Source organism: Crassostrea angulata, chromosome 7 (assembly GCF_025612915.1).
Source record: "Crassostrea angulata isolate pt1a10 chromosome 7, ASM2561291v2, whole genome shotgun sequence".
Classification (NCBI taxonomy): Eukaryota; Metazoa; Mollusca; class Bivalvia; order Ostreida; family Ostreidae; genus Magallana; species Magallana angulata.
This window is the reverse complement of record NC_069117.1, coordinates 48,932,770-48,945,826: the sequence shown is the minus strand read 5'-3', so window position 1 is coordinate 48,945,826 and position 13,057 is coordinate 48,932,770. Positions and strand designations below refer to the sequence as shown.

General features: G+C 35.1%; 1 protein-coding gene and 1 long non-coding RNA gene across 3 annotated transcripts in view; one reads left to right on the top strand and one right to left on the bottom strand.

Moving 5' to 3' along the window:
* Positions 1-13,057, bottom strand: part of LOC128192137 (ETS translocation variant 5-like) — a 41,697-nt gene that overhangs the window by 9,304 nt on the left and 19,336 nt on the right. The window lies entirely within an intron of this gene.
* LOC128192138 (uncharacterized) lies at positions 1,027-12,263 on the top strand. Its single transcript, XR_008244514.1, has 2 exons — positions 1,027-5,874; positions 5,971-12,263. It is a non-coding gene; the product is annotated as an uncharacterized LOC128192138 (long non-coding RNA).

The following is a 13,057-nucleotide window of genomic DNA, read 5'->3' as shown; positions in this document are numbered from 1 at the left end:
CTTGTACACATCTTCACTTGAGGGTGCTGTTCTTTTACAGCTGTACCCATGTAATTGTGTGGGGAGATGGTTGATGAGGTCATTACACACTATTAGGTAACAGTTTTAATTGATATCAATCAATCAAGATATTTACAACAGGTATACACATATTCTGTGTGTAGTTGAAGACCTTATTAACTGTTAGACAACCACACAATAGGAAATGCTTGTCTATTCCACAGGCCTCGGGGTAGGAATGTACATTTGGACCAGAAGCTATCATAATTCACAGTTAAAAGGGCACCTGCCCTGCTTGTCTTCACAACTGATAAATTTACAGATTTAGTGGACAGACTCCCATTTGTTACACACACACAACTACCTCAGCTTGTAAACTCATATACATTAATATTTCTATTTTTCTCTGAACGCTTTCCATCAGCATGGAATGATCAATAACAGAAAAATGAAAATTTCCGCAACCAGACCGGTAGTTAGAATGACACGGACAGTGGACTGTGGAGCTCCACATAATGGGGGTTATAAATAGGAGGACAAACACCAGGCTTTCTATTTCCTGTCTTAAAATATTCCCCCAAGTCATTAAAATCCTTTTCAGAAATATACAGCCAACACGAAGAAAATCAATATTTTGTCAACTGGATTTATTTGATATAGGGTATCCCGGTTTTGACCTGGTGATTTATAAAGGTTTTCGGTACTGTCCAAACAGGTGCCAAAAACAGCAGCCATACCCTTCCTTTGTAATCCAAAGTTAAAACCCTAGCCACCGACACAAAAAATGAAAACATGTTACAAATATCTGGAGCAATATTAAAGAAAGTAATGCATTAGTTCAGCTTCACTTTTCCAGCGACTTTCTGGTGGTTTTTTTCCCTAACACATGTTACATCTGACAATACAAAAACTGATAGGTGCAACATGTGCCTCAATCTTGTAGCAGTTTGATTCAATGAGTGAATAAAAAACCAGGCATGTTTAGAAATATAGGAAAAAACTGAAGAAATTACTTACAATATCTTTTCATGAGATTTTTCTTGTACGTGCCCCCTCCTGCTTTATCAGAGGGGGGCATTCGTCCCTCCTCAAAAGAATCCACAGAGTCATGTCTCGATTTTTTCTTCAACGACAAATCGAGAATCGGCACAGAATCTAAATCCATAAACATTTTATGCACCGTGTGTTAACCTCAGTGTGTAAAAATTTATCACAAATATCTCTTTTCTCGAGCACACATGAAAGCAAAATTGAAAAAAAAAAATCAATGGATAAAACTAATCATGTAAGTCTGTTCTTCTCCATGCAGATAAAATGATTCATGATGATTGAAAGGAAAAACAGTAAATAATTGGTCTCCTCATGCAGACTAGAATTCCTGTGTCACACTGCCTGGTCGCTGTAGGAAGTGAACACTGCACTCTATTTACATAGGAAGTCTCTGTATGTCTAACCAACCCATATTGTTATAGTCATTGAGGCCACCGGTCACATGACTTGTGATGTAAACTCTGGCAGTGCTCAGGTAGGAAATCAGAGCTGGGCTATTTAAATTTTTCCTGTTTTTCTCGATACACACACCACATTACACTGAGGTAGAGCCAGTTGTTTAAAAAAAAAACTCTCAGGTGTGGAAGAAGGTTGTTTTTTTTTTTTAGAGGGGGTGATCATAAAACAGGAAATAGGCGTTCAATCTGAGGCAGGTATTTAGCGGCAGCGGGAGTGATATGACCTGGAGACCAGAGGGATTTAGATATCAAGCCAATATGTCTTAGATAGCCCAGGTAGATAGTTGCTACCTAATTAGATAAACTATAGTCAATAACACTCTGAAGAAGACAATGAATGTAGGTTATCTGACCGGCTCAGCTATCAGGGCACACATCAGACATCGAGACATTTCTCACTACAGCAGAAAGGGCATCAACTCTTAATCAAGTTCATAATTATGTTATGAAACAAATGGTTCTATTAAGTATCAACCACAGAAATTAAAATGCAAAAGAGAGAAAAACTAACTAAGGATTAAGGTAAATATGCGGAGGAAAAAAAAAATAGTTTCTCGGAACTCATAAACACATGAAGTCAATGTCATTAGAATAAAGTTCCCAATTTTGCTGATTTTTATCAAAAGATCTCTATGTGCCAGGTTTAGCACTACAGTACATAGACATGATAGAGACAGGATCTTAAAAAGTGAGACATTCCACAATCCACATGTTGACAACAAGCCCATTCAAATAAAACTAAGACAGAGTCTTTTCTTAAGAAGAGAGCCTTCTATACTGCATGGTTACAGTGTAGCTGAGTTCAGGACTCTAGGTGGGACCTTCCACATACCTGATTGTGGGGGCGGACCTACAAACAGGAACTGTGGGCTGTACGGCCTCGCTGATAAACCACTGCACCGAGTCATACCAAACCTTGACACAAAGTTCTAACAACCAGATAGTGCACCCAATGCAAGAGGCAAGAATACCTCTAGGGTCTCTTTAAACAATGGGCTTTTTATATTATTGTCTTAAAAGCCTATTTTAAAAAAACTTGAAAAAAGTTATTTTAAGAGGTGGTTAATTGCCATGGCAAAGAGAAAATTGCCTTCTATGCCCTCTGTGTCTATAATGAACTTGTTGGTACAAAGTTGGTACAAATTGCCTTCTGTGCCCTCAGTTTCTATAACAGATTGATTGGTACAAAGTTGGTACAAATTGCTTTCTGGGCCCTCCATTTCTATAATAGACCGGTTGATACATGTTCGGTAAGTGAGTGCTGAGACAGTTGAGCTGACTGGTCATCAGTTATGTTAACATATTTCACACAGATATAGAGGTACCTAGTGTGTGACAATTTTACACTCATTTTACAGCCCCAGGTTGCTTATTTTGACAAATTTAATTTCTCATTTCAAATTTCACACATTCTTCGTAACGAGTGTCACAATGTAAAGTGGCCAGATGAAGAATGGTCCTTCTACGGTAACCTATATGTACATCCCCACAATGCCAGTGTACGAACAAGCTTTAATTAAATTAATAGATGTTCTAAACCACAAATGATATTGTACTCAGATGGTGCCAGTTCTATTGTAGGGCTAATTACAAGTACCACATCTGTTTATTTACTGAGTGTCATGCCATTAGAAGGCGACACTGCTCTTCCAACTTTATTTTAGTGTGATACTTTCATGTATGAAGCCACTTTCTTCGTGGTGTCAGGAATTTATAACAACTTGTGACACTAACATTACACTGAAGGGAAAAAAATGAAACAGGAAGGTCACAATATTAGGTAACAAAATATGGTGGAATAATTATATATTTCGTGATTGCTCCATTTTCATGGTATTCATTGGTAGCATTCTCCACGAAAACAAACGTTAAAGACTTAGTTTTCTTATCAAAAGTGCAAAACCCACGCATCCACAAAATCACATCCCCACCAATAAGCAAAAACCCTACACTCCACGAAAATTGGCCCCCACGAATTTAAATGATTCTACAGTATCATGCATTTCTTATTTTTTTTCTTCTTCAAATTGAAGAACATTTGAAACAGTGTTTGAAGTGGAAATTAAGTTAAACAGACATGCACACCTGCATGTGGGTTTGCAATAATGGGTGCTAAAAAGATTGACTGGCTAAATGATCCGGATGTAGAGCAGTATTGAACAATCTACCAGTTCAATAGACTATGAGTGTACACAATGTGACCTACTAATGCTAGTTTCCTTTTTATTATTATGAAACAGCTGTGAACATATCTGGCACATCTTGAAGTAACATGTCTTACTTCACTGTTCTACTTTTTAGTTCATATGAACTATTTCATATCACATTCAATTTTTTGATTATTATTTTTTTGCACCAAACTAAAAATACAAACATCTGTGTATCTGACTCTCATTACAATGTATCAGATCATGTTTCAGCACACCAACCTCAAAACAAAAACAGTCTTGACAAAGTTTACCATGAGAAAAAAAAGAAGAAAAATATGGGGTCAATTATAGATCATATTTCAGGAACAATCTACCATTAAAAAAGGATAGAATTTTAATTTCTAAACTGTTTTCTCAGATAATAAATTTACAATGAATTTTGCAGGTCAAAATAAACCCCGCCAAATATGAATGACATTGCAATTGAAAAAGAAAAGGATTTGACCTTAACCTAGATGTCCCTTTCTAATGGGACAGGGGTTTTCCCCCTTTGTTATAATCTACCGGTATATTGCCAGTTGCTTAGTACAAAGTACATTACTTTTTACTGTCCATTAGTTTACTGACTTGAAGTAATGTCATAACTTGCATACATTGGTTAATCAAATGCAACCCACACAATGTAAAAATAACCATCCAAAGAATATTTGTCTTTATTTTTATTAAGATCTGAAAGTGATTAGTGTAACTGGTGGTTCATGGTGACTTTATCAATAGGAGAGGGTACTGCATGAATGAATAACAAAATGATTGCCGAGTACAGGAGGTAAATAACCCCAGGTGCCCCCCTCCAAAACCTCTCTGACTCTAAGAGTGAATAGGTGTGCTATTATATAGAGCTTATATCAATTGCCTGGAACCATCACAAAACCCATTCTGTGTGTTAATTTTAGCATTCACAAAGGGGGGAATAAAAAAAATCAAGATTGATAAATTCTTGTAATGCGCCCCTTATCTTACAGAAAAAATAACATGATAGGTGAGATATGATGAATGAAATATGTGCCATGCATACAGATAATGTAAATTTTCAAAAATAACTTCCGAGAACACGTGAAATATTTGGAGAATGTAAACCCAAAAGCTCTCCAATATTAACATATCTGGATCAACACTAGCCAAAGGAATTGCCGACTGGCATCACCCCCCTACCTCTCCCCCCATGGATGGCACTTGACAGCCCCATTAGATCTGAATACAAATGTACCATTTTCAGCATGCATTAACTTCACTGTCACTTTCTACAGGTAGGCCATGCTGATAGATAAATCTTTGTCAGGCCCCCAAGACTTGGACCAAAAGCCATCCATCCCCTGTCCAAGACAGCTCAACCCCACAACTGTTAATGACTATGAAGTCAGGAAATGCCTCGATACTTATAAACTGTCTGCTCTGATCACCAATATTAACCAAAAAATTGTTTAAAAGACCCAAAGGCAAATGTCAGTAGGGTTAATCTCTTATTTCTCATTTTTTTGTATTTTAGCTGAATGAAAATAAATAATCGATAAATTTCTAGCTTCAGAAGATTTAAGTAGGTCATGCTTCTAGAGTTTATGACCTTGGGCAGTGTGACACATTAAATGAGGAGACCAAAGATTAAATGCTTACAAATAACGAAAGAGTTTAGAATTTCTCCTTACTACCGCTACAAAAAGTTTGTAGTACTGAGGCCACTCTCTGATTCATGCATCAATCTTCCATTTTGTTCCATACAACCCCCCCCCCCCCCCTTTAAAAAAAAGAAATGAAAAATGTCATCCCTAAGAAATGTTCTCACAGCCAATAAAACAATAGCCTTACAGAGATGAGCATAATGAGATTGTTATTACGAAATGATTTCGTGTTTAAGATGACTAAATTCGTGAAGGAGGTCATTTGATGTGGGAATCATGACTAAACCCTAGATTGATGTTCCGCTGGTGGACACGGATGTTTTGGAGAGGGGAGTAGAGAGATCTTGATACAGTTCCCAGCTCCAGCCCTTGTCAGTAGGAAGCCGAGTCAAGGGCCTGAGTCACAGCCCGATAACCCTGAACACTTCCATTGTCGGAAATCTTCAACTTTTCCATTCCTACATCCGCAGTACATGTTTTCCGGATTTCACCAGTTACTTGACGAAATAGCGAAAAAGATCAGCCAAGTGCACCATGTGGGTATGTATAGAGACACTCCACAGCCTTCATACGATGAGCTTTTTATTTGTCATATTGTACAAACATTTTACATGATCTGCGTCATTCTATTTGAAGGTGTTTTTCTGTGCTGCCTCGTATTTCAATATATGTCACCGCTATGAGAGGAGTGCATTGTTCCCCTCATAAACAGCAAACATTTTTCTGAACCTTTTAATAAAAACAAATATTTCCTGACTTTTCCTCGTGTTTTATCATTAGTCATGTGGACAAGCATGATCTCCCCGCTCGCTATATAGACATTGGGTGGAGTCACATGTATATTCTGTTACCTACTTCATATCAGCGTAAAACCTGGCACCACTTCCTAGAGTCCAACATTTTTATTACGCTTTATTTACTTGTTTATTTCCTCTCTCCGCGGATGGAATTGATCATATACTTGTAATTATGTCCTGGTGATCATTATTTTTTTTTTCTGTTCGAGAACTAAACAAGGACTTTCATGATTGGCTGATAAGCACAGAAACACTTGTTAGATAACCGAATTCAGGATCTACACAATACAGTACTTTAACTCTGAGGTCATTGTCACTTGATCTTGTTTTTATCACTATCACATGAAATGACTAAAACAAACTACTTGTACGGTTTAGACAATCAACGTTGTTTGAAGTGCTTCAATTATTGCCCAAAAATATGAGGTTATGTTTCTCCACAATTTGCACATTACTTCAATGTCTCTTGTTTTTTTTTTTTCATAGAAAAACTCTTAAAATACTTGAGCAGAAAACTTAATGATTGAGTCTCTGGATTTGGAAATCCTAGATAGGAAGTGTAGATGAATAATGACCAGGGCACTTTCTACAGTGATTATTTTACATCACGATAAAACAACTCTTTATCATTCTTGTCTACATCTGGCCTTTCAAGCATTCACCTTAAAACACTAGTACATCTACCAGTTAAAACACGTCCTGCACAGATCTTTTGGTACAGCTACGTAACCAAGGAAGGGTTTTCACTGTCATTTTAAAATGTCCATAAAAACAGGTTTTATGCAATGTATTTGAAAAGAAGATGGATAGGGTACAAATTACTAATATAATAGGACTTCTCAATCCTATCGAAATGACTGCGAATTGTAAAACCAAGGAAGGATTTAAATTACACAGGCTTTTAAAAATATTTCCTAAACAAGGTCTTTGGCAGGCGATCAAACTTGATAGTAATCTGCATATCCATACAGGGTAGTAGAGTGTGGACGGGCAGCAAATTCTTTGCCAACTCCGTCTATTGTGCCGTCGGACAATTACACCCTGCTTGTCGACATTCTCCTTGGATGACTGCATGTATACGGAATCTAATTCAATGGCTTCAAACGGGTAGAAGTCTGATAAATGTAAAGATAGAACATTTGTCATGAAGACAAACTCTTTGACCTCTAACATATCTCTCTTCGGGTCAAGGTCAGAGGCGAGCTAAATTCTGATTTGTACTTTTATTACTCATCAAACTGGTGACCCAGTAAACTAAAGGATTCTATAACTTACGTCAGAGCTTTTATGAATTGCAAATAACAGACTTTTTAAATCACATACCACCATTGTTGAGCATACAATCTTGACATATATGGTTATTAATATAACAAATCAGTTTTTAGTGTTTGACTGTTACTAAGGGTCTTTGAAAAACAGATCAGATAAAAGAATTACATAGTCACGTTGTAAAAAAAAGAAGATATTTCATTAACTAACATGAGAGAAAGTAAAATTTTACAGCATTTCTCTGAGATCATCTATGTGTGGAGAGGGGAGCCTGCGAACCAGAAGAGGAAACACAGTAATTAGAGTTTACGGAAACCCTAGAAAGGGAGATAATTGAGTATACGGAAGTTTCCCCTCACATCAGATGGCAACATCCGCAAACAAAAGATGTACAATACTGATAGCTAAAGAGCCGATTGCTGTACGAATTAGCCTAAATATAGACACTGCACGCCACACCGCTGTCTAAAGTACATCCCCTTACACAACCTTTTCTTCAGTCCTGCCCAGTAAGCAAGAAGTGATTCAGTTTTACGTGCTGAAGAACAAAATAGTGACTATCTACGATTTAGAAAATAAAGTCTTATCTACTGTACATGTAATGAGCGTGTACTGATAATTTGTCAGACTTCCTCACTTGGTGACCATAGCCCTCACTTCAAGCTCTGCGCTGTTCATTAGAGATAATATAAGAGGGAACACTTGAGAGACCCTCGTTTAGTAAACAAAGAATTATGCAATTATTTGGAAAAACTTCCTGCTTTCTTTTGTCTCAGATTTTAATGTATGATATTAATTTCCTAATATTTCCTGTGTATATATGATCCATACATTCATTAGGAGTTTTATGGTAGGAAGTTTTCAGTCAGATCAGCTTGATTCAAAGTGTCGAGACTTTCTAAACCATGCAAAACAAGGCCACTGAAACTCATTTACATTCACTGGTCATCTTAACATTTTCTGTTTTATTTTGGATGCACCCACAATATGATTAAATGTACTTCATTGGCAATCATTTTGCAGGCATACCACATTGACCTAGATATCATGCAATGGCTTGATGTAATATCAAACGTCGAACATACTCTTTTTTATGCATTTACAAGATTTCATATTATAGCCTTGCTTATCACCAGCTGATAGCTTGATACTGCATCCTTGCATAACAAAAGCTTTTTTGAACAAATCAACATTTTTTTTCTGATTGCGTCCTTGGATAGACAATTTTATCATGGCTTCATTAAGACTTTCTACACAATCATGAAAAATGAAATAGATTGTATTAAAAGTTAATTTTTTTCACTAGTGTATTTTTTCATCATTGATTTCAAACTTACGGCTTCGAGAATAAAGAAATAACCAATAACAAAATGCAATCTTTTCTGTAGCACTAAATATCTAAAGATTACACCCAAAACTATTAAACGAACTTTGCTTATGTCAATCTGCGGGACCTCTGATGACAGAGTTTTCTTTTTGATAAACAAACGGCTGATTATCTTCAGAATTGGAAAAATGACGATGCTGCACAGCAGCAGCATATTAATGCCTAGATGCTGCATGATCTGACTGGAAACTTTGCAGGCAAAAAAAAAGAAGAAATATAAATAATATAAATCATGTACTTATATTATGAACATGTACAAATAAAATCATGTGAAAAAAAAACGTAAAATTCTTTTTATAATATTTTTTGGTTCAAAGGAAGTATGCTACTGGTAATGTAAGGCAGACTTATTTTTCGGTCAACAAATTATGTTTGACAGCAATATGTATAATTCTCAACAGACTTTCATCAAACTTGGCATAGCTATACTGCCACAATCACAAATTAATTACACCACTGCTTAAGAGTTTTCCATTCATTAAACAGATGTATGTGTGCTATGTCTGACCGAAGCTGCTGACTGTGTGATAATCGTGTTTGCTTCACACACCATCATGAGTACTAGCTGTCTCTAATTTTCAGTCGCCCCCTCCCCCAACCCTAGCATGCTTATATTTATACAAGTATTACGAAAACATACAACCCTTTAGGTGACAGGCTAAGACCGAAAGTTCACAATAAGACTGCTCGTTTCATCATCTTCTGTGATGTAACAGGAAAATAAATTGCACATGCCTTAATTTCAGTGACAGCAAAAAAATTCTGTTTTTAAATTTGTAGCTCAGATATTACACTATCTGTTCTCTGACATCATCAAGATTGCCTGTAATTAAATTAAAACTTTGCAACATATAGGCCAGATTAAAACATCTAAGAAAATAATTGAAACTTTGAACTTTACATTTACGCAGTTCAAAGACAAGTAGATACAACCCAGAGCAACTTTCTTTATCAAGTTACAGATTAGTTAAAAGACTCTCATTTCATGATAATATCAATGCTTAAACAAATTCTTTTGACAAAAAAGCTATCAAAAATTCAAAGAGCTGCACGTCATGTGAATTTCTGTTAAATCTTCCAGTTTAACATGTCTTATTGCATTTTTACAGCCAGAATTTTATCATACATTTCAATTCAAATGTAGATTATTTGTCATTGAGCATCACACCTACATTCAATTTACTTTTAACAAAACATTCATTAATCAATTTACAGGTTGAGAAGACAACATAATAGGGTCTGCAGTCAGTGTGTTGTACTATGTATAAGGTTAAAGGAAGTTGAACAGACAGATAACCATAGATCAGTGACCTACAATACATAACCCAAGACACACAAATGTCGCAGAAGTCAGAAAACCCAAAACTGCCCACTGATTCTTTGGCAACCATTAAAAAAAACCCCTTACACAATGTCATTTTCTGGGAATGGCCCGACGATGCTTTGCAACTATACAATGATATTGATCATTCTGTTTTTAAATCAGTACCAAGCCACCTTAAAACAGATAAAAAAAAATCATCAGAGGCCTTGACTCCAGATCTGACACACAGTTGTGACTCCATCTATCATGTTTTTATGAATATAATAGAATCAAAAATGGTATTCCTCGTATCAAATAGGCTTAAGATGGATGACAAATTTTCAATATGAACTTTAAGGGAATCAGTTTGAAATCCCTTAAGCTACATGTCCTACATTTACAGAGTAAATAACAGAATTTTTTTGAATTGCTCGACTTCAAATGTGGCAACATCCTCTCTATAGTGTGAACAAAAGTGACAAACAAAATCCCATATACGGTGAAGGTATAAATTGAAATCAAGTATAGCAGCTTATTTTCCAGGTTAATGACGTTGAACAAGATTAGTCAACCTACATGTGCTACAAAAATAAAAAGATTTATGATAAATTAATGATAAATATAAGTTTTAACAGAGATCTAAATCTTAAAATATCAGACATTAAAATCTGCAGGGATTCCTTGTACCATTTTTTCTTTACATTTTTTTCTTTCCACAATGCTTATTTTTCACATTAAAGTGAAAGGACCTGTTGCTATGCGACAAAGCACCGATGAGATCTTAAAACCATAAGTTTTCTGCTGAGACAATGACAGCCGTGTTGTCAAGGCAACCTTCCAATGCAGACAATTTTTCCATGAAACGAACTTTCATTAAACCTGATCTTTTTCAAAATGAGATCTTTTGGGAACATTACTGAGATTCTACATACTAGGGTATTGATTTTTTTACTTTAAGGACAGTGATAGCATCTTGATTATTACTAAACTCAAAAGGGGGAAAGTTTTTCCAAGTTGTGCTAATTGTCTCAACAGAACATGTCAGATTAAGAGAGGTAACTCTAAAAATGCAAGCAGCATTTCTGCTAACTTTTCGGTATGAAAACCCAATATTGAATTTTGGTTCCTCAAAACCTTTGGGAAAATTTTCTTAATTCAGCATGAGTCAGTATATTCTATAAATAAAATACAGTATTCAAGATTGAGTACAAATTTAGAAAGACAGAGAAAACAGCAATTTTGGGTTTAAAAAATATAATTAAAAAAAAAAATTTAAAAAGTTTTTTAAAATTATTGCATTGTATCTAATATTTAAAAACAAATCCTTGACAACTACACATTTAATTTTATGATCTACAGTTCAGATGTCTAATACTATCCAATAGTTATCAATATAGAAGCACCAGCTCATATGATCAGATACCTTGAATGTTTGTGACAGCCAGTACATCAATAACATAAGGAGATTTAAATTGCATTAAAAAAATTTCACAATCATAAAAATCAAAAGTCACAGACTGCAGATGACCAATAAATCTAAATTATGTCTCCATTTCAACAGATTACCATAACCAAGCAGAAAATACCTAATATACTAATGATTAATGAAAGTTCTTTTTTTTTTCCATATCTAAAAAAAAAAAACCAATTACAGACCAAGTGAACTGCAAACAGAAAAAAAGCCAACTCTAAAGTCTAAAGTTTTACAGCAAGAACGTGTCATCCAAAGAGTGTCATTTTATTGATCAAAGAAAATTAACTCTTACATGCCTGGTAAATGATCAAGAACGGTAACCACTGACACAACACAATCCTTTGTGCAAACATTTTTATATTTTTTATTTTTCAAAGAGAGATTTTGTAAATGCATGATGAAATTTATTTTTTTTCTGTCCATGCAATAATAAATAAAAACTTGAAAGATTTGAGACCAGTTGCTGCATTATTTTAAAAATTAAAAAATAGAAAGGTAAAGGTAAAGGAGATAGAGGAATGGAAATAGAGTTTTTGACACAACATACATGCGCGGATCCAGAAAATTTTTCCAGGGGGGGTCCGAAGGATAATTGTGTTTGCCAGGGGGGGTCCGAGGCATATTTTCGCGATAATTTTACTATGTAAATTTAATAAATTTTCATTTTCCAGGGGGGGTCGGGACCCCCCCGACCCCCCCTCTAGATCCGCGCATGACATAGATTAGGTACTAATTTCTAGTATATAAATATCTTGTTACTTAGTTTATATTATCAAATAACTGGTAATTAAGTCTGCTGCACAGAAAAACATTTTAAAAGAGTTGTCAAAAATAACGGGTTTTTATTAATAGAGGGAGTGAAAAAGATTTTTTTCCTCTTTTTTTCTGAAAAAATCTGTAAAAGATCAAATTTGGTATGACAGCATAATTGGAGAAAACATTAAAAAAAATATACCCAAAAAGGTAAATAACTACTTTGACAAAAAAACCTAAGAGTGCCATCTATAAGTTAAGCAAAATAGCTAGCTTTCTTCAGTATAAAAAAAAATCCTGTGTAGGATTCCTTCTTTAGTATCATTTGCACCAACAAGTCAACCACCTAATACAAGGCCACTTAGCAACCATTTCCTGATTAAAGAAAGATAACTCTGACTGCATGGATGAATTGTCTGATATTCCATCATAAGGATGAAATATGGAATTTCTGTCAAATTTTGCCCCTCAAGGCATGCTAACATGGTATTTAATTCAATTTTGTAACTTAGATTAGTGAGAATCATTATCACTAAAGTTATGTCTTAAGGATGACGGACCCAATTCAAGATTAATTTGCACTTCTGCGCAGAAATCCACGCATTTGCTATGAATATGACTGTCGTAATTATGTATATCAGAATAAGGGAAAATAATTAAATGTTTTATCTACTAAACATAATTTGTGATGCCAAACTATTTTTAGTGGAGAAAAATTAAGAATAAAAAAATTAGTCTGA